The sequence below is a fragment of the Phascolarctos cinereus genome, unplaced genomic scaffold, assembly GCF_003287225.1.
Source record: "Phascolarctos cinereus isolate Bilbo 61053 unplaced genomic scaffold, phaCin_HiC Scaffold_4;HRSCAF=312, whole genome shotgun sequence".
Classification (NCBI taxonomy): domain Eukaryota; kingdom Metazoa; phylum Chordata; class Mammalia; order Diprotodontia; family Phascolarctidae; genus Phascolarctos; species Phascolarctos cinereus.
In genome coordinates this window covers 284927252-284950636 of record NW_027555847.1, presented here as the reverse complement: position 1 = coordinate 284950636, position 23385 = coordinate 284927252, and the positions used below count along the sequence as shown (strand labels likewise).

The following is a 23385-nucleotide window of genomic DNA, read 5'->3' as shown; positions in this document are numbered from 1 at the left end:
TGCTGTATGTGACAGGAAGTGTACAAGGAAGAACGATACAACTTCTGCCCTAAAGGATTTTAGAGATATTCAAGTTCAATTCTCTTCTTTTTAGAGATGGGAAAACTGAAAGCCGGGGAGATGAGGTGACTTATCCAAGATCACATATCTAACAAGCAGCAGAGATGAGATTCAAACCTCAGGTCCTTTGACTCAGGTTCTAATACTCTTTCTATTGCCACACTAAACTAAATACAGGCAGTTTGTCATAGCATAGTATAACCAGTATTACAGAATATGGGTTGATTTTGGGATATATTTTTGTTATTTAGAATTTGAAATTCATTTCCTCATAGAAACAATGTTATATTTGAGTGCTAGATTCATAGGCCAGCAAAAGTCAATTTAATCTAAATGTATTTTTGATTATGTTTCTGTGGGAAAATTCGTTCCAGATTCCTATTGTAGATGCTAGGAACACATCATATTCACTTGCTCGCCACCTCTCTTTCCACCCCACCCCATTTGCCTAGCTCTAAGATAGGAGATAAAGGAAAGATTTTTGGATGAGGGTCCAGGCAAGGCTCCCAAGGTGTCAGTGGGAGAACAGGAATTGGACTTCATCCTAGCATGGCAGCATCTGTTATTCCTGCAGGCAGCAGTGGCCAGGGACCCAGTGGAGTGAATTGACCCACATATTCAAAAGGCATGAACTGCCTGTCCTTGGTGAGGAAGTGACATTTATTCTGAGTTGCTTTAACATCTTGTTTCCTTTACCATAGAGCAAAGTTGGCCCAGACACAGAAATCACTTGTTATGTTTTAGCCATTCTGTAGCTCTAGCTCCTATACAGTGGAAAGAACTCTGACCATAGAAAAGACATGGGCTTGAATCCTAGCCGCTGCTGTTTCATATTTGTGCAATCGGACAAATCACTTGACCTCTCTGAGTTGCCTAATCTGTAAAACTGTGGCAAGTCACTTGTACTACCTACCTGGAAGGTGCTTTATAAACTGTAAAGCTTTTATGGACTTTGGTTTTCTGAAAGACACTTATTTCCTGGACAATTCACAGACTTAGGAGAATTAAAAATTTATCTGCTTTACTTCCTCTGAAATGCACTGGCATTATCTCATTAATAAATTACTTACCGCAATAGCCACTTTTCAAGGGTTTTCCTAAAGGTGCTGAAGCATATACATATTGATGATTGAAAAGAGAAGATTATAATTTGGATAGAGGTTATGTGGATCATTCAAAGCTATGTTTAAGGGATTCTTAACAATTTAAAGAAGCCAGACATCTTACAATACAAAATAGCCTTATATTTTATCTGCCATGTCTGTACCCCTGCACTTGGGTATACACAGAGGGCTGCAGTCAGATAGAGACAGAGACAGAGGACAAGTTCAGCCTCAGAAAAAGACAAGAAACAAAAGACACCAGAGATGGAAAAGCCTTTTTTCTTCTTCTTATTTTAGGAATTTCAAGTAAAAATGAAAGATATGACTTGGAATCACACATCTAACCACATTGTGGCTGCTCTTTGCTGAAGAGAGACTGGCCTTGAAGTCAGGAAGACCCGAGTTAAATCTGACCTCGGGTCAGTTTGGGACCCTGGACAAGTCACTTAGCTTTGTTTGCCACAGTTTCCTCTACTGTAAAATGAGAATAATAATAGCACCTACCTCCCAGGATTGTTGTAAAGATCAAATGATAAAATATTTTTAAAGTGATTAGCACAAGTACCTGGAACATAGTACATGCTTTATAAATATTAACTATCATTATTATTATTATTACTACCTCAAAAAGTTATTGTAAGAATCAAATAAAATAATAATTGTAAAACAACAACAACAAAAAGCACTTGGCACAGTGCCTGGCCCGTAGGAGGCACTATGTAAATGTTTTTTCCCTTCCCCAGAGCCTTTCCCTTATTTTTAAAAGAATGCCTTGGCATTATAATTTTCTTAAAATTCACCCTTACCCAATTCCTCTACCTTTGAACTTTATACTAAAGGAATGTTAGGTTTTCCTCCTATCTTTTCATCAATGACTATCATTTGTATTATATATTGTCTTATTTATAAAATCTTTGTAGAGTAAGGACCATATAACTTGTACTGAATTTAGCCAGAACCATGTAAATTAATTTTTTTCATAGATTTGGGGTTCATTTGTCACTAACAAAGAGACAGTGTCATATAGTAGACAGAATGTTGGCTTTGGAGCCAGAAAGGCCAGTGTTCATGTCCTGTTGAACCCTGCATTTTGGACCAGGTCTGACTCTGGCCTGTCCAGTGATTTAGCATCAGGGTTAGAATGCTATGACACTGATGGATAGGCGAACAATTAATGAATAATCAAGAAATAGAGAGCAAAGTTAGGTGTAAAATGGATAATTTCGATTACATTAAATTAAAATTGTCTTGTACAAATAAAATAAACATAGCCAAGATTAGAAGGAAAGCAGAAAATTTGGAAAAAAGTTTCTATGGACAGTTTATTAGATAAAGGTCTCATATTGAAAATAAAAAGCTTTGTCAAATCTGTAACAATATGAATCATTCTCTAATTGATAAATGGTCAAAGGATATGAACGACAGTTTTCTGAAGAAGAAATCAAAACAGTTTACAGTCATATGAAAAAATACTCTAAATCATTTTTGATTAGAGACATGCAAATAAAAACAACCTTGAGATATCATTTTAAAACTACCCGATTAGCTAAAATGATTGAAGGGGAATGTGATAAATGTTGGAGGGGATGTGGAAAAATTGGAACACTAATTCATTGTGGGTGGAATTGTGAACTGATCCAACCATTTTGGAGAGCAATCTTGAATTATGTCCAAAGAATTATTAAAATACCTATACTCTTTGACCCAGAAATACCACTACTTATCTATTTTCTAAGACAATTAGGGAAAAAGATAAAAGAACCTCTGTGTTCTAAAATGATTACAGCAGCTCTCTTTGTTATGGCAAAGAACTGGAAATTGGAGGGACGCCCATCATTTGGGGAAAAGTGAACAAGTTGTGTTATATGATTGTGGTGGCATACTACTGTGCTATAAGAAACGATGAGCTCAGTGATTTTAGAAAAACATGGAAAGACTTGAATGAAATAATGAAGAGTGAAATTGGCAGAAACAAGTCAACATTGCATATAACAACAGCAATATTGTTTTAAGAATGACTTTGAGTGAATAAGTTATTTTGACTATTATAAATACCCAAATGAATTATAAAAGACATGTGAAGAAAGATGCTATCTGCATCCAGAGAAAGAACTGATAAATAGACACATGTATAGAATAATTTTATGTATATATATCTGTTTGTGTCTAATAATAGCCATCTCTACAGTGGTGGGGAGGGGAGAGGAAAGAAAGAGAAGAAATTTACATAATAATTTTATTGTATATTTGAAAGGAATAGCAAGTTGTGCATGGTCGATTTGCGGTTTCATGTGCAATTGTCTTTTTTTATCGTACCATGTTATGGAAATGCTTGTTTTATTCCATAAATTAAAAATAAAACTGTAAAAAATTGAACAAAAAAAGAATGCAATGAGACACTTGTGAGCCGTAAAATGCAGTAAAAACAGCTTTACTTAGAATAATTTAAAAGGAGACGATTCTTTTTTTTTTTTTTTTGGCTAGGCAATGGGGTTAAGTGACTTGCCCAGGGTCATACAGCTAGTGAATGTTTTGTGTCTGAGGTCACATTTAAACTCAAGTCCTCCTAACTCCAGGGCAGGTGCTCTATCCACTGTGCCACCTAGCTGCCCTGAGACAATTCTTAAAGTAAAAATAAAAAAAACAAACAAAAAAACCAAATAATGCTGACTCAGGTAAAACACTACTCCCCTCTACCTCCATATTTACCATAGCAACTGGGACACAGTAAGTCAGAAGGGTGATGGGAATTTTGCTAAAATCTGTAACACCAGCTCATCATAGGCTAGGCCTTTTATTCCTTAGGAAATAAGAAAGCTAAATGGCCTTTTCATTCCTTTAAAAGACAAGTTAACACTTCAACTATTTACCAATCTTTGGTAAATTTTCTAGGAGACCTTCCACCATGAAAATAGTCTTAAAATAACTCATAAACAGCACTGGTGGAGGAACCTGATACAAGTAATCAAAGAATAAAATAATACAAAAGGTTCTTTTAAAAGTAACTCTGCAAAGTAGTAGTAGTGTCGGAAGCAGTTCACAGGAGATTTCCTGATATAGAAACAACTATAATGAGAAGGAGTAGAAGCAGGAATGTCAGATTCATGGCTCAGATGATAGTAGCTCCAACAGCATCATTGGGTTCCATCACAGATCCAGGTCATTTGTAGCAAGGTATCTAAGTGGTCATAGGCTGTTTGCGTGTAATCTACACCAGATTTGAGGTAATGCTGTGATTCACCCTGTGCTATAAATCAACAAAAACCAGTTTTCCCCAATGCATCAGCCAAAGCCTTCTCCCCAAGAAGCCCATCTAGATACCAAATTTTGGCCCCTTTAGAGGCATCTACTACCTCTTTCTGTTGTAATTAGATGAAAACTCCCCTTAATTCTTCTTCCAGGAACTTATATTATTGTCAAGACAGCTAAAGAATATCCTTTATTCCAAGTGAATTCTCATTCACTATGACTATAAGAGATAACTTTACCTCGTCTATGTTTTAAAAAAGGAATACACCCCTGCTACCCTTCTCCTACCACCTCCCGCCAATAATTCACCTCGTAGTCTTTCGAAACCTTTTTAGAAAGAAGTTGTATGTACCACCTTGAAATTTTCCCTGGGGGAAAGAATGTGCTAATGAAGGGGAAACTGAACTATTTCTGCTAATCAGATAGAACCTTTCATTTGTCAAAAGCCTCAAGACCCAATCAGATAAGAATGGCTGAAAAAGTTGTGGTATATGATTGTGATGGAATACTAGTATGCTATAAGAAATGATGAGCTTAATGATCTTAGAAAAACAAGGAAAGACTTGCATGAAATAATGAAGAGCAAAATGAGCAGAACCATTGCATACAGTAACAGCAATGTTGTTTTTTAAGAACCTTTTTTTTTTTAGGCAACTGGGAGGTAAGTGACTTGCCCAGGGTCACACAGTTATTAAGTGTCAAGTGTTTGGTCTGAGGCTGGATTTGAACTCAGGTCCTCCTGACTTCAGGGCCAGTGCTCTATTCACTGCGTCACCTAGCTGCCCCTAAGAACCTTTTTTTTGCTGAGGCAAATAAGTTTGGGTGGCTTACCTAGTGTCACATAACTAAGTATCTGGGGCTGGGTTTGATCTTAGGTTGTCCTGACTACAGGGCTGACTCTCTGTGCACTGCACCACTTAGCTGCCCATTTCTTTGGAAGCCTCTACTTTTTCTTTCTATAATCCACTGCTTAACTTTCCAAGGTTCCTTAATTCTTGGGGAAATATAAACAGGTGTTTGTTCTAATGGCTCTTCATTTTGATAAGTTTTCTTACCATGCTGGATTTCTCAGGTGAAGGAACCCTTAACATTAAAAGTGTGTAAGCTGCAGGTGGTTGATGGAATACCTTGTTTTTTGGTTCCAGACACTCATAAATTGGGATGGATGTAGTATGACCTACCACCTAAGTGACTGTTGCCTTACTAATGTTCTTGTAAGATAGATGTTAGACATGGATAAAAATGAGTTTTATTTAATCTTCTGTCTGACAGAGAAAAGGCAAAGAGAGGATTTGTATATAGGCTTCTTAGGAGTCTACTAACCAAACCCAAAGACAGCTATGCAGATTCTATTTCTAACAGGAAGAGAAATCTGACCATTCATTTCTTTATATAAAACATAAGGATTATCTTTCTGTCACAGTCATGACATTACGCTTGTTGCTGTGGAGACAAAAATCATTAAGATATAATTCCTGTCCTCACAGAGGTTACTGTCTAGTGGAATTGATGTCAAAATCCAATTGCTAGCTACATATTGACTTAGAAAACCACAAATGAACACCTATTTTCTATTGTATTTTTTAATTTATTTTATTAAGTGTTTCTTAATTACTTTTTGATATGGTTCAACCAGCTCTCAGGAGCTTAGCAGGCCCCCTTTGGGTCTCAAATTTGACACCTCTGGTCTAATGTATTCTTTCCAAAAGAGGAAGGAACTAGGAAATAGAGGGCTATACTTGGAGACAGAAAGATATGAGTTCAGATCCTGCCTCAGACACTGGCACCACAACCCTGAGGAAGTCACTTAGCTTCTTTCAAGCCGCGGTTTCCTCATTTCTAAAATTAGGGTAGTGATATCACTTGCTCACTTGACAACATACATCCAGCACTTTTGAATTTTCTTCCTCCCCACCCCACCACCACAACCAACACAACCAAGAGCTGTTCTCAGCTCACAACTCTACCAACAATGCGTTAATATCCCAATTTTTCCACATCTCTTTCAACATTTGTCATTTTCCTTTTCTGTCACATTAGCCAATCTGATTAGCCAACACCTTAGAGTTTTTTTTAAATTTGCATTTCTCTAAGCAATAGTGATTAAGAGCACTTTCAATATGGTTATAGATAGTGTTGATTTCTTTGTTTGAAAACTGCCTGTTAATATATTTTGACTGTTTATCAATTGGGAAATGACTTGTATTCTTATAAATTTTACTTAATTTTCTCTATATTTGAGAAATGAGGCTTTATCAGAGAAGCTTGCTGTAAAATTTTTCCCATTTTCTTGCTTTCCTTCTAATCCTGACTGCATTGGTTTGTTTCTGCAAAACCTTTTTAATTTGATATAGTCAAAATTACCCATTTTACAACCTGCAAAGCTCTTGATCTCTTCTTGGTCATAAATTCTTCCCTTCTCCACAAATCTGACATGGAACATATTCCATACTCTCCTAATTTGTGTATACCATCAACCTTTATGTCTATGTCCTGTACCCATTTTGACCTTATCTCAGTATACAGTATGAAATATTGGTCTATATCTAGTTTCTGCCAAACTGCTTTCCAATTTTCCCAACAATTTTTGTCAGTGATTTCTTATACCAAAATCTTATATCTTTGGGTTTGTCAAACACTAAATTGCTACGGTCATATGGTATCTACGCCACTGATCTACCATTCATTTCTTAGCCAGTACTAGATTGTTTTAATGATTACTGCTTTGCAATGAAGTTTGAGATCTCGTACTGCCAAGCCACCTACCTTCATTTTTTAAAATTGATTCACTTGATATTCTTCACTTTTTGTTCTTCCAGATGAATTTTATTATTTCTAGCTCAATAAGATATATATTTTTTGTAATTTAATTGATATGGCACTGAATAAGTAAATTACTTTAGGTAGAATTGTCATTTTTATCATATTGGCTCAGCCTACCCATAAGCAATGAATATTTCTCCACTTGTTTAGATCTGACTTTATTTGTGTGAAAAGTATTTTGTAATTGTGCTTATATAGTTCCTGGGTTTGTATTGACAAGTAGACTTTCAAGCACTTTATATTGTCTGCAGTTATTTCTATCTCTTCCTGCTGGATTTTGTTGGTAATATATAGAAATGCTAATGATTTATGTGCATTTATTTTACATCCTGCAACTTTGCTGGAGATGTTAATCATTTCATCTGTTTTTTTAGTTGATTCTCTAGAATTCTCTAAGTATACCATCATATTATCTACAAGAGTGAGTTTTGTTTCCTCATTGCCTATTCTAATTTCTTCAATTTCTTCTTGTTTTATTGTTATTAACTAGCATTTCTAATATACTATTAAATATGAGTGGTGATAACAGGCATCCTTGCTTCACCTTTGCTTTCACTATTGGAAAGACTTATCCCAATCACAGATAATGCCTACTGTTGGTTTTTAGATAGATGTTACTTATTTTAAGGAAAGCTCCATTCATTACTATGATTTCTAGTGTTTTTAATAGAAATGTGTTTCATTTTGTCAAAAGTTTTTCTGCATTTATTGAGATAATCATATGATTTTTGCTTATTTTCCTATTGATATGGTTAATTATGCTGTAGCAGTATGACATAATGTGGGAATTCTGTGAGGGAAAGAATTCCCAATGGCACCTGTGTAGTTTACACTACACATATGGGTAACTGGTATGGTTATGTTATGTTGCCTTGAAGGGCCAATGCTCAATATCTATTAAAAAGGAAGATTTTGGGAGCTTACATAGTAGTGGGAGGGGGAAAAGTAAAGGAGTACTGAGTGTCCAGTGAGTGGATGGTAAGTATGGTTGACTTTAAGAGCCCCTTGGTTGGCTGTCCTGGGAAGGGTTGGATGTGACTTGTCTTTCTAACCTTTTATTGGTCAATAAAATACTCCTTGGGGTCATGCTTTTCTCCTTCCCTCCCTCCCCCCACTTTTATGACATGATTAGAGTAATACATAACATACATACACATATATATATATATATATCTCTTATAGCTATTTCCTCTTTTTTAGTATAAATTTTTATTAACATTTTCTGTTTCTTACATCACTATAATATCCCATATATCCTTTTCCCTCCCCCTCCCAGAGAACCACACCATAAAACAAATAGCATTTTTTGGAGAGGAGAAAAAGGCACAACTGATCAATACATTGAAAAAGTCTGAAAACATGCAAAGTGTGACACCTGTGGACCTCCCACTTCTACAAAGGGGCAGGTTGGGGGTGGCTTCTCATATATCTTCACTCAAGTCCCACTCGATCTTTATAATTTTGTTAGAGTTCCTTTGATTTTTTTGGTGTGCTGTTCTTTCCATTGCTGCTGTGTATATTGTTTTCCTGGCTTTCCTTACCTCTCTATGCTTCAGTTGATACAACTCTTTCTATGCTTCTCTGTATTCATCACAAGCATCACAGTAATGTTTGTTTTGCTTAGTCATTATTGCATATCCTTCTTTTTGGGATACATTTAATGTATAATACACTTTTTTCCATCCCCTCACTTTTATATTGAGTAGGCTTTTTTTTTAATGTTACTTGTAAACAACAGATTGTAGGGCCTTGTTTTCTTACTCAATATGTCACTCTTTTTTATCTTATTGGACTGTTTAATCTATTCACATTTAAAGTTATGAGTTAAATTTATATTTTCCTCCATCTGTTTTTAAAATTAATTTTTTAAAGTTATAATCTCCCCCTCTTCTGCTGTGAACACAGTATTATCTTCCTTCGGTTACTTTAATCTTTTTTTTTTAAGGTGGCCCTGTTTTCACTGGCTTTTTTTCCTTCACCTCTGATTCCCTCTTTTCATTTATTACTCCTTTCCATTTAGGTTTTTGTTTATTAGTTCCTTTTCCTTTCCTGCTTTTATCTAGTTACATATTTCTTCTCCTTTTTTCCTCTGTTAGTGAAGTGGATTCTTCCTTCATCTCCTCCCCTTCACTTAGTCATGTTCATTAGTTTAAAAAAAATTTTTTTGCACCCCTTTCCAAAAAAAGAATTTCTCTCACTCTTGATTATCCATCTTCTCTTTCTTTTTATTTGAGACCTTTAGTCTCTGATTCATGACCCTATAAATTATCTGGTCTCTCTCTTCTCTGTATTCTTCAGGCAATCAAAGCTTCCAACCTACCCATTCCTGACTCTCCCCTCTAGGCATTTTCTGTCATTGACTTGTAGAGTTTTCTCTGTAGATTACTCTTTTCCATCATGCCTCATTCCCAGTACAGTGTCAATTATTGTGCTGTCAGAGAGGATTCTGCCCCATGGGAGGGGCCCTCCCCTACCACTAATCCAGGGCTGGGAAACCTGCAGCCTTGAGTCCACGTGTGGCCATCTAGGCCCTGAAGTATGGCCCTTTGACTGAATGCACACTTCATGGAAGAAATCCTTTTATTTAAGGGGAGATATACAAATTCTTTTATTAAGGGGATTTGTTCCGTGAAGTTTGGATTCAGTCAAGGTGCCACACTTGAGGGCCTAGACTAGGGCCACATGAGGCCTTGAGGCCACAGATTCCCCACCCCTGCCTTAAGTTCTGTTCCCTGATTAGTGAATGGGACTAGTACTTGGTAGCTTGCTGCTGTCCACCTTTCACCACCATAGGGGACTACGCTAAGACAGAAATACACTCTCCACCCCATGTTTGTTCTTTCCTACTTCACTTTCTCCTTCCCTACTACGGCTCCTTTCCCCCTTATTAGTTTACCTTTGAACCTCTCTTTTTTTCCATTCCTTTTCTGAGTTGCTCCTTATCAAGCTTTTTGTTTTATGAAAGAAAAAAAATTTGTAGATACAATGAGATTCAAAAAGTGGAATTTCTATGGAAGCAATGTGGTGCACGTCCAAGTGAAAATAAAATGAATCATTTCCTATTTCAAAGAAGAGAGTGAGTCAGGGGATGGGAAAAGAATAGGTCATTGGTCATTTTTCTACCCCAGTATACCTTAAATGATGTTTAGAAATCCAGAGGAGCTAGAAGCAGAGCCAGAGGTCAGGACAGGTGGGCATCTGGGGTAAGGCATTACACCACAGAGGTGGCAGGGCCACTGTTTGACAACAGTAACAATGATGACTACACAAATGACAACAGCAGGAAGATGGGAGGGAGTGGTTATTCCAATCTAGTTTGGCTTGGGAATGTCACAGCACAAGGTGTTGATGGCCTGGTTCTGGAAGGTGGATGTGGATAAATATGAAGAGGACAATTTCATCGACGAAAAGAATGAGGGCAAGGGCTACACTGGACCCAACTAGAATGATATTACAAGCAGCTCTGAAAAATCCTACGATCAACATCAGGGGTCAGGTGGTTAAGGATGGAGCAGACAGCATTATCTGGAAGGCACTCATCTCTTTTAAAGCTCAGATTATTGAAAAAGCAGTTTAGTCTCTTGACATGTGGCTCCTCTAACAAAATATGTTTATAAAGGCTTTGAAAGTCCCTCTGAAAACAGCAGTGCTGTGTTATTGCAGTGGCATGAAATGGTACTTGATGCTGAAGGAGTGGAGTCCATCATTCATATCTTAATTGCCAAGGAAATGGTTTAGTTCAGCAAGAAGTGGACATCTGCCATGTGTAAAATTGCTGGTATAAAGATCACAACAGCCAAATACCACTGTTTCTCTGTGGGTAGTATCTGTGTGTTTCAGCTTTGCTTTCATGCCTTCTTTTTCACATATATGAAGAAGAAAAAAAGCTTATCAGTTTTCCTTTAGTTAAAAATTGGGGTAATATAAAAGTTTTAACAGTTTTAATGGTTTTAAAAATATGAATTAATAAAATAAATTGATATGAATTAAAATACAATATAAAAGTTTTAACAGGTATATTTGATGCTCCCAAAAACCATTTTAGTGATTTTATATATATATATATATATGTGTGTGTGTGTATGTGTGTGTGTATATATATATATAGTATATATACACACAAATACATATACACACATATATTATATATACACATGCCTATGTATATACAACTATATTTATATATATACATATATGTACACACACACACACACACACACACACACACATATATATACACATATATATGTACACTATAGAGAGAAATGGCCACATAGAAAAAAATTAGATAAACCAAATTGATTCTTTCAAAAATGATAGGTGCTTTAGAACAAAAATCCTAGGACCATCTGAATAAATATGAACAGGAGGGAAACCAGCCTGTGCCTAATATTTACATCCAATACCAGGTCACATATTAGTAACTTCTATGAAAACTGGTACAGAATTTCAGGAAATTTTTGCTGTTTTTGAAACTTGCTTTTTCTTTAAAATAATATTCTGAAGGTAAATTATCATTGTTGAATATTTTTTAAAAGAATCAAGAAAACCAATATATATTGGAAGCAGGTGATAATCTCAAGGCATTTCCTAGTAGGATGGTGTTTCCTTCCTTCTCTACTTTAGACTATCATTTGGTCTAGACTGTCTCTTGTGTATGAATTGTTCAATTTTTCTGTCCCCTACTTGCTCTGTATCTTGCTATAGATATCTCTGAAGCTCTAAAAAGGTCCACTCAGCCACTTTTTCTGAGACACTGAATTCCAATGGGTGATATATTCTTCAACATAAAATTTAAGTCTTTCTTGCTTTGTTTTTTGCACTAGAAAAATGTAACTTTCTTATAAAAAATAAAAGCTACCTATGACTCCACAGGCATTAAAGTGGTCTATTCGTATTTTTGGTCCAGGCTCATTATATCATTAGTATAAGGATTGTCTGGTGTAGAAACATCAATCCTTACAGCTTAGAAATTCATCTACAACTAAGAATCTTAGAGGGGACCTGAGAGTTCAAATGACCTTCTTCATAGCTATACAATTAGTATCTGTTAGTCGGGGCTTCTGATTCCAACTGGCCTTCTATCCATATCAACCCTTTTATGTTGATGTTGTTTTTAAACAAAAAATATAAATCAAATCAGAATTAAAGGGGGCACTAGAAATGTAAAATGCAACAAACATTTTGAAAACTATAAGTTTTATAAAATATTTTATTTTTCAAAGGCATATCAATGATAGCCTTGTTTATAATTCTAAATATGGTATAGAAACCCTTAAGTAACAAAACAGGGAAATAGATTCATATCTGGAGAATTTTTTTAACACTGATAAACATGAGTATAGAATATTTTTTTTGCTCTGTATTAATTTATTTGTTTTTAATTTTCAACATTCACTTCCACAAGATTTTGAGTTCCAAATTTTCTCCCCATCTTGTCCCTCTTCCCACCCCAAGATGGCATGCATTCTGAATACCCCTTCCCCTAATCTACCTTCCCTTCTATCCTCCCCTCCCTTCTCTTATCCTCTTCCCCTTCTGTTTTCTTGTAGAGCAGGTTAGATTTCTATGCCCCATTGCCTATATATCTTATTTCCCAGTTGCATGTGAAAACAACGTTTAACATTTGTTTTTTAAACTTTGGGTTCCAAATTTTCTCCCTTCCTTCCTCCCCACCCACCCTCATTGAGGAGGCAAGCAATTTGATACAGGTTATACATGTGTAGTCATGCAAAACACTTCCATAGTAGTCATATTGTGGAAAACTAACTGTATTTCCCTTCATCATATCCCACCCCTTGTTTATTCTATTCTCTCTTTTGACCCTGCCCTCCTCATATCTCCTCATCCTCCTCCAATCTGCCCTCACCTCTATCAGCCCCACCTCCCTGGCTCTCTTATCCCCTTCTCCCTATTTTCCTGTAGGGTAAGATAGATTTCCATACCCAATTGAGTGTGTATGTTATTCCTTCTTTAAGCCAAATCCGATGAGAATAAGATTCATTCATTCCCTCTCACCTTCCCCCAGTTCCCCTTTACTCTAAAAGCCTTTTCTTGTCTGTTTTATGAGTTAATTTACCCCATTCTACCTCTCCCATTCTCCTTCTACTAGTATAATACTCTCTCACTCCTTAATTTTATTCTCCAGATATCACCCATTCATCTTCAACTCACCCTGTGTCCTCTGTCTATCTACCTACCTATCTATCTATCTATCCATACAATTTTTTTTCTCCCCAACTACTCTAATACTGACAAAGGTCTCATGAATTACAAATATCATCTTTCCACTCAGGAATGTAAAGAGTTCAACCTTAATAAGTCCCTTATGATTTCTCTTTCCTGTTTACCTCTTCATACTTCGATTGAGTCTTGTATTTGAAAGTCAAATTTTCTATTCAACTCTGATCTTTTCATCAAGAATACTTGAAAGTCCTCTATTTCACTGAATAACCATTTTTTCCCCTGAAGGATTATACTCAGTTTTTCTGGGTAGGTGATTCTTGGCTGTAATCCTACTTCCTTTGCCCTCTGGAATAGCATATTCCAAGCTCTGTGGTCCCTTAATATAGAAGGTGCTAAATCCTGTGTTATCCTGATTGTGTTTCCACAATACTTGAAATGTTTCTTTCTGGATGCTTGCAATATTTTCTCCTTGACCTGGGAACTCTGAGATTTGGCTATAATATTCCTAGGGGTTTTCCTTTGGGGATCTCTTTCAGGAGGTGATTGGTAGATTCTTTCCATTTCTATTTTGCCTTCTGGTTCTAGAATATCAGGGTAGTTTTCCTTGATAATATTTTGAAAGATGATGTCTAGGCTCTTTCTTTGATCACGGCTTTCAGATAGTCCAATAATTTTTAAATTATTTCTCCTGGATCTATTTTCCTGGTCAGTTGTTTTTCCAACGAGATATTTCACATTGTTTTCTAATTTTTCATTCTTTTGGATTTGTTTTACAGTGTCTTGATTTCTCATAAAGTCACTGTCTTCCAATTGCTGTATTCTAATTTTTAAGGAAGTATTTTCTTCAGTAATCTTTTGGACTTCCTTTTCCATTTGGCCAATTCTGCTTTTTAAAGCATTCTTCTCCTCATTGACTTTTTGGACTTCTTTTCTCATTTGGGTCAGTCTATTTTTAAGGTGTTATTTTCTTAAGTATTTTTTAGGGTCTCCTTTAGCAAGCTGTTGACTTATTTTTCATGATTTTCTTGCATCACTCTCATTTCTCTTCCCAGTTTTTCCTCAATTTCACTTACTTGCTTCTCAAAATCTTTTTGAGCTCTTCCATGGCCTGGGACTGATTCATATTTTTCTTAGAAGCTTTGGATGTAGGAGTTTTGACTTTGTTGCCTTCTTCTGGTTGTATGTTTTGATCTTCTTTGTCACCAAAGAAGCTTTCTATGGTCTGACTCTTTTTGCACAGTTTTTCATGATCTCAGCCAATTATTTGAGTTATAAACTCTTTGTTAAGATAGGGGTCTGCTTCCAGTGTGGAGAATATAATGTTCCAAGCTTCAGGGATTTTGTATAGCTGTTTTCAGAGATACTTCTAGGGACTTGTATATTTTCACTTCTTCCAAGGTGATATGATCAAGGACAAGGTGTTTACTCCTTTCCTGGCCTATTCTCTGGTCTGTGAGTGACAACAAGCACTCGTTTCTGCCTTGGAACTGTGAGGAGGATTCCATTATAAGTTCCACCACATCAGCACTCCTCCTTGCCTCAGGATCACCACCCAGAACTGTGACCCAGATCCAACCATGGGTAAAAGCAAGAGAATCCTGCCTCACCACCAGCAAAGAGATCCCTGCAATCCCCCTCTGATCAGCCAGTCAATTCTACCTCAGTCTGTAGGCCGACAGCTCAGGAAGCAGCCACCACCCCTGGGATATAACCGAAAGGATTACAGACTGCGCAGTAATTTCAATTTAGGTTTAGATTGCAAGATATAACGACATGTACTCAGGGTAAACTTAACAAATTATCACATTTATTTTACAATGATTAACAATGATTAAGGCAAAACACACACGAAGATGAGAATAACATTCAATACAATAAGTAATAATCAAACTAAAAAAAGGGGGAATAAGAAAAGAAAGGATACACACTCACTGACCAGGCAAGCTCAAATATACCTTCTGGACCGGGGAGACTGAAGAACAGCCAAGAGGTCTTGTCAAGGGGGTAATGGGGCAGCGTCCTGCTCTGACTCAACAAAAGCCATGCACATGATCCACTTCTGATCAACAGAGATTTGATGTCCCTATTGCTGACATCAAAGTACTCCAAAAATCCCCTTCCAAATGACCCCTTTTATATCTACGTAAACCAGGGAAAACAATCTTGATATTTTGTTTTGTGTACATATCCTTGGTGAGCTCAGGTCCAGGACAGGTACACATTCTAACAAAGGCTGGGGAATACCTGTTTGTTGTGTGAATCTCCAAGAAGTGATCAGTTCCTTGACAGTTACCCTCTTTTCTCAAGAAAAATGTTCCTTGAGATGAATTGCTTTCCAGGGTAACATTGTTTGTTTGTTACTTAATGTTCCAGTCTCCTTGGTACACTCGGCCATGCATAACTCCAATTTATCTTTATGTCAGGTCATGAGGCAGTTACACCCTGGGGCTGGGGAGGATCTTCTCAGGGGCTGGGGAGAATCTCCTCAGTTTACCTTACATGGGGCCACACTGGGACTGGGGCTGGAACCAAGCTTCTCTCTCACCCAGGTCCAACAGACCTTTCCTACTGACCTTCTAAATTGTCTTTGGCATTTGTGGGTTAAGAAGTCTAGAAACCAGCACAGCTGCCTGTGATTCCATCCCGTAAGGCCTGCTCCAGGTTCACTGAGGCCTGGTCTTTGCCTGTGTGCCCACAAGGAACTGTGTTCCTCTCCCAGCCTAGCACAATAGACCTTTCCAATCAACCGTCCAGGTTGTCTTGGGCTGTAAATTTGTATTATTCTGTCTTTTTGTGGGTTCTGCTGCTCTAGAATTTTAGAGTCATTTTTACAGGTATTTGGAGGTGTTTGGGGGAGAGCTCAAGCAAATCACCACTTTTACTCTACTATCTTGGCTCTGCCCTCCTAGAATATTTCTTATGTACAGAGAGCAAGGCTAACATCAGATATGTTTAATTTTGTATTGTTTTACTTCCTCCTTTTTCTATAAACAGAACTTAACTTTGTACCCAGATTGTAGTGAAAAGTTTTTTTTTTTTAACATTGTGGGCCATGCTAATACTACCTGGTTAACTCTCTGGCATCCACTGAGGGACTTAGTTAAGAACAAAATTAGGAAACTGAAACCTCATATCTAAGAACAATGAGTAGCAATATAAAGGACAAAGAATGAAGTCAGCTAAGGTGCTAATGGAACTTTACCAAAAGCCAAGGAGAGTCTATTTTGGGAAGAGAACTACAGTAGGTATTAAGCCTGTGGCATTAGGAAAGGCGCCATGAAATCAATCAGTCATCAAAGAATGGAGACACACATTCAAAGAGCATTCCTTCCCTGCATCTTATCTTAATACCCTGAAGTACGATTGACAAGAGGATGGTGGGAAGCTATTTTCTATCTCCACTAAGTCAAGAGGAAAGAGGCCTAAATTGCAGCATAAGATTCAGGTTAGATAAAGGGAAGAACTGTCTTTAAAAAAAAGTTATTCATCACTGGAATGGACTATTTAGGGCAGAGGTATCAAACTGGGCATTGGACTAGCAAAACTATTGAGTGAGGCTGGCAGATTAAATCTAATTAGGAAATGTTTAACAAAATAAAAATACAATGCAACATCAATAATGTTAATATGTGGTTTTCTCAGTCAATATACATCTGGCAGAGTTCTTTTTCTATTTGAATTTGACACCACTGACACAGTGGGTTATAAGATTAAGCCTGGTGGTCTTGAGACCACCAAGACAATCTCCCCCTAAGGGAAGCTATAGCTTATAAAATCTATTCATAAAAAAATTGGCAATAATATTTTTGAGGTTAGTGTGGCTATGTGCCCCCAAATAACATCTTTCCAACAATTAGCTTGTTTTTCTCCTTTCACCTATGTTTTCCCCCAAATTCTCTATGTGCCCTGAATCTTGACATACAAAACAGCCAGTTGCAGGTGGCCACTAAAATCAGAGTATAAGTATCCCACTCTCAGAAGGGCATTTTGCAGTACATATCCATTCCAAAGCATACCCCAATGGACCCATGTCTCTGTGCTCCCTAATGCAGCCCCATCCTTGTGTGAATTGTACTCTATGTTAGTGTGGCTTTGTTGTGTTTGTGTGGGGGGGGTTTGACAAAAAGAGTAATGGCATCAATTACAGAGCAGAATCAGTTACTAAATGATCCGGGCATAATTTTAATTACGCTGATAAGGTTCTATTAAGAGGTGAGAATGAGACACTGAAGGACACCAGCTGTGGCAGTTGTGTACTTTGGCTCCTGAAAATTAAGTAGCTGAAGTCAGTGTCAGGAGTTCATGTCTTTGTTTACTTCTCCCATGTAGGGAAATGGTGAAATCTCATTTTATTTGTTCTAAAAATAGGAAAAATAATTCTAATGGACATGTGGTCCTTTTAGAGAGGCACTGCATACATGCAGGGATGATAAGATCTCCATGAATGTTTAAGCATACTTCTAATCCTTGATAACTGAGGATAACAGTGTCAAACAAAGCTGGCTTTATATTTTAAAATGAATGGGAGAATTTTAAATTTCCACAGAGACAATTTCTTTAGTTATTTTCATTGTCAATGATATTTCCAGTATTAAAATGGAGCCGGAGCCCTGAAAGATTTCATTTGTAGGCAGTTATACACAATTATACAGAAAAATTCACTGCCCATAGCACTATAGAAGCATATTATTAATTATGTCCTCAGAATCTCAGTTGGAAGGGTTTGCCAAAGCTATCAGTTCTACTGATACATGACAAAGATCCTCCTCCACAGCATACCCCACCCCCCAAAATCGAAAGGCCTAAAGGTCCCGAGTTACCTCCTAATGCAGCCCATTCTATTTTGGAAAGCTCAAATTATTAGGAACTTCCCTTGTATCAAATTTGAATTTGTGGTTTTGAAATTTCAACCCATTGTTCTCTGTCTGGGGTCAAATAGATCCTTATTTCTACAAATGATTGAAGAAAGACATCATATCTCCCCAATCTTCTCCTGTTTAGACTAAATATCTCTAGTCATCTTATGGTATGATCACAAGGCTCTTCATCATTCTTCATCATCATCTCCAGTGCATCAATGTACTTCTTAAAATGTAGCTTCCAAAGCTAAAAATAATATTCCATATGTGGTAAAATCCGAGCAGAATATAGCAAGTCTATCACTTTCCTAATGTTGGACACCATGCCTCTTTTGATGCAGCCCAGATTGCATTAGCTTGGGAGACTAGCCAACAGGCAGAGTAGAAGGAAGCAAAACCTAACCCAGTCTTAAATCTTCTGTTGAATAACCAGGCCAGGAAACTGAGGCCAAAGGACAATCTGCAGCTCTGTCTCTTGGAACCTGGAGAATCTGAAAAATAACTGACTTGGAAAATGGATCGAAGAGAGGTAGTTTAGGAACCACTGGATTACCTGAAAATCATGACCCAAGAAAAGAAACAAAACTGCCTAAATATCTTACAACTAGAGGACAAAATAAAAATAGAAAGAATCCTCTGATAACATCCTTTAAGAAACTACAGAATGGAAACTCAAAGAAATGTCATAACCAATATCTAGAGCTTTCAGGTCAAAGAAAAAATACTGCAAACAGCCAGAAATAAAGAATTTATATACTGAGGAATCACAGTCAGGATCATGCAAAATTTAGTAGCCACATGTATGAAGGAATGGAGAGATTGTAACATGATATTCCTTAGGGGAAAAGATAGAGGTTTACAACCAAGAATATTTTTATTCAGCAAAACTGAGTATAATCTTACATTGAAATATATGGATCTTTAATGAAAAAGAGGATTTCCAAGCATTCCTCATGCCAAGAACAGAACTGAATAGAAACTTTGAAATATAAACATTGGAGTCAGAAGAATCATAAGCAGGTAAATAGGAGTAAGCCATCATAAGGGACTAAACAACCATGTGGTATTTACATGCTAATAGGGAGAGATGATACTAGTGTCTCCTCAGAATGCCAATAATGTCAGGAATCATAGAAGGAATTAAATGAGATAGATGGCCTAGGAGTGGTTTTATTATGTTTTGATGATCTTAAAAGAAGAAAGGAAATTGAAAAAGGAATATATTGTGAGGGGGAAGGAAAAGGAAAAATGAGGGAAATTATCTCAAATAAATCTCATATGTAAGTAGAAGACTATAATCAAAGAAAAAGATATGGGAGGAGTGGCTGACACCTTAACTTCACTTTTATCTGAAGCCGTCAAAGAAGAGAATACACACAAAGTTTGCTGTAGAAATACATTCACTCAACAGGGAAACAGAAGAAAAAGGGGGGAGACAGAGATAAGAGGGGAGAAATTAGAAAGGTGATAAATTCAGGAGGGAGACTGGTCATAAGCCAAACAAATTCTGACTACAGAGGGTACATTGTGAAGCAGGATTTAAAAGGAGAATAGAAAGGGTGAGAATCTGTAATTGAACTGTGAGTAACAGGAAGAGAAAAGGGGCAGGTGAGCATTGGTGCTTACTACCTTCTTTATAAAGAGGGATAGGAAACAAAGAGAAGAAAAGTATAAGAGAATGGGTTGGAGGGAATCATATAATTATTATAATTGTGAAAGTGAGTGGGATGAACTCACCCATAAAAGGGAAAAGGATAGTGGAATAGATTAGAAAACAGAATCCCATGTGTTTGGGTTTGGTTTTGCTTTTGTTTTTGTTTTTTTACAGGAAACATATCCTGGAACATATTCACACAGTTAAAACAAAATCTATCAAATTTCAGATGAAGTATTTAAAACAAAAAATATAGACACAGAAATCTTGATCACAGACAAGGCATGAACAAAAAATAATTGACTAAAAGAGATAAATAGGGAAACTGAAACATATGCTGACAATGAATATCAGTACTAAAAATGTATGCACCAAATGGTATCACATCCATCCGCTTAGATGTTGATTTATTTTGGGCTTGCCTCCCATATCTTTTTGAGACAGCCAGTTGTCTAACAATACCTCCCCAATCTTGTACTTCTGAAGTTGATTTTTTGAAATGACTTATTGGAAAAAACAAAACAAAATGCTGAACTTGGAACAATGAGACCCGATTTCAAAACCAGCTCTGCCTTTTATTTCCTGGGTGATTTTGATACTTTATCTTTCTAGGCCTCAGTTTCTTCATCTGTAAAATTAGTTGTCCTAAATGAAGTCTAAGGTCCCTTCCAGTTCTGTATGCCATTATAATTTTATATTTATTCTTCAGCCTATTAGAGTCATCCCCATGTTCTGGCCTATTAAACTATTCTTGGAACCTAACTTTGTCATCAGCTATGCCTCCTAGCTTTGCCTAATCTGTAAATACATATTTCATCTAATCTTATATTCAATTCATTGAGTATAATGTTAAAGAACACAAGGCTAAGCATTCACTTTACTGGAGACCCACTTCTACATTGACATATAACCATTCATGATTGAACTAGCTCTGAATCCACCTCATTTCTCTATCATTTGACCACATCTATTTTTTCTTACAAGTAATGCTATTTCATGGCTGTCAAATATCACAAAAATCTAGCTAACTACAGAATTCCCTTTATCTGTCAATATATCCAAAAAAGGAAATAAAGTTAATCTGTTCTGAGCTAGTTTTGATGAAGTCATGCTAACTCTTTGGGTCACCATTTCGTTTATCATCCTTTTAATATTATGTGAAGGTATATCCCTGGGGTGGGAAACCTGTGTCCTTGAGGCCACATGTGGCCCTCTAGGTCCTCAGGTGTGGCCTCTTGACTGAATCCAAACTTCACAGAACAAATCCCCTTAATAAAAGGATTTGTTCTGTAAAGCTTGGACTCAGTTAAAAGGCTGAACCCAAGGACCCAGAAGGCCACATGTGGCCTCAAGGCTGCAGGCTCCTTACCCATCGACTATATCCCTTTCAGACCTTAAGGTTAAAAGTTGTAAGAGTCAAAAACAAAGGCATCAAAACATCAAAGGGAAGTATAAGAGTGATTTCTCCAGCTCCTACTGTCTGAGGACCAAGTATGTTACATATTATTCCTCCTTCAAGGTACTGTTGAACCCTTAAGGGATCTGAGGGTTATCTAGTCTCTTTGCCATTTAATCAAGCCCCAATTCATTGTGTTCTTTGAATTTTTAGGGGTTCCCTTCACCCTAGTTCCATTTTACCACTTAACAGATTGGCTTTTACAAAAGAATATTTACTTTAAAGTATAGCAAGAACAAACATACAAAAAACACCCCTCTCCAAAAAAATTTAGACAGAATAATCCCACTGTTAGACCACTTCAGGCTCTGGAAGAGGAGGAGAATTAGGTTCACATCTTAACTTCGTTCTCATGTAGCATGGTCCACCAAGTTCTAAGTCTGAGTCACCTCTGGGCTTTTGTCCCAGGACCCAGACTTCTCCAGGCTTCCCTGCTGGGCTGGTCCAAGGTTTCTGTGGCTTGAGCTTCTGGGTCTGGAGACTCTATATAGACCCAAAAAGGCAAAAAAAAAAACCCCAAAACAACCCAACCCCCAAACAAACCCCAGAACAAAACCCCAAGCTTATTGAACATGGCCAAAGAACCTAAAGGAGGGCAAGGAGGAGGTAACCCTTCTCACCATATGGGTTCATTATGACCATTCAGTGGATGAACAGGATCTTTGCCCTCTGGACACAGCTGACAAGATGGAGTGAGATCAGAGAGTCTAGGGGCTAGAGACAGTGCGGTAGTTTTAAAGATGCAGCCAGTTCCAGCTACAAAACCAATGGAAGGAAGCTACTCCTACCCATGTGGTCAGGGAATGCAGGATGTCTTCTTCCAGAAGCAGGTCTCTGCCATCCCCCACATTGTCTTAGGTGATTCACATATGTAAAGCCTGATGACAGAAGCATTTCAGAGATTTAAGAAGACCTCAGAAAGGGCTTCAGATTTTAGGTCTGAAATTTAACTAGCTCAACTGCATATGAAAATGCCAGAAAGACAATGAATTTGCCTTAAGACGTAGAATGCTTCAATAACTTTATTATCCCTACTCACTCACAAAATCCAACTGGAGTCTGGGAAGTATATTTGGAGTGGTCATCATAGGTGAAGGTTGAGTCTCAATGAGAGGTGACCAACCTCAAAGGTGAGGCCCTGAGGGAGTCAAAGAGGAGACATTTCTGGCAGTTATGGGCTGTCATTGCTCTTGCTGAAGAGGGCTCTTTGGCTAAGCATGGGGTATGAGAGAGAGAGAGAGAGAGAGAGAGAGAGAGAGAGAGAGAGAGAGAGAGAGAGAGAGAGAGAGAGAAAGAAAGAGAAAAATTAGCTGCCTCACATTACCCTTCAGAGTATTTGGAATTTGGCCCCAAACCTGTGATTTCATTGGCAGAGGGAGCTCTTGGTGAAGAAACTCTCCTACTGCAGATCTATATCTGCTCTGCTCTGTCTTAGCTGCTTGGAGTTAAGTGTCAGAGGTGGATACTACAGAGTCAACATAGCTATTGGTAATACATACACTAAAGATATCTTTGTCATTAAGAGGTGATTATAAATTATGGTACATCGCAAAAAGTGTTGGCTTTGGAGTTAGAGGGCCTGGGTTCAAATTCCACTCGTGTAACCTTAAGTAAGTCACTTAACCTCTTTGGGCCTCACCTTCCTCATCTGTAAAATGAGGGTGTCCTTTCCAACTCTTAATCTATAATCAATCCTATAACTGGGTGTTGGCTGAAAGGTCAATTTTGCTTTCTTTAGGGGTACCTACTTTAAAAGTTCCAAAAAACATAACACAGGGTAGAAAGTTTTATACTTTCTGAATGTCACCTTTAAATACCATGCAGGTACATTTCTCTTTGTGGGCATGTTTTTCTCCCACACTTTAAGTTCAGTCCTTGGAAGCTATTTTTTTTTTACCAGCTAGAAAGGTAATGCTAATACCATCAAAATAAATACTGTATTTCACTGTATAATTGTTGCAGATTTTAGGCCAAATTTTTTTGCAAAAAAAGTGG

The 23385-nt window shown here is 37.2% G+C and overlaps 1 protein-coding gene and 1 pseudogene across 1 annotated transcript in view; both read left to right on the top strand.

Annotated features, from left to right (window-relative positions):
- Window positions 1–23385, top strand: part of CAMK4 (calcium/calmodulin dependent protein kinase IV) — a 229664-nt gene that overhangs the window by 127005 nt on the left and 79274 nt on the right.
- LOC110223739 (actin-related protein 2/3 complex subunit 5 pseudogene) lies at window positions 9192–11145 on the top strand (annotated as a pseudogene).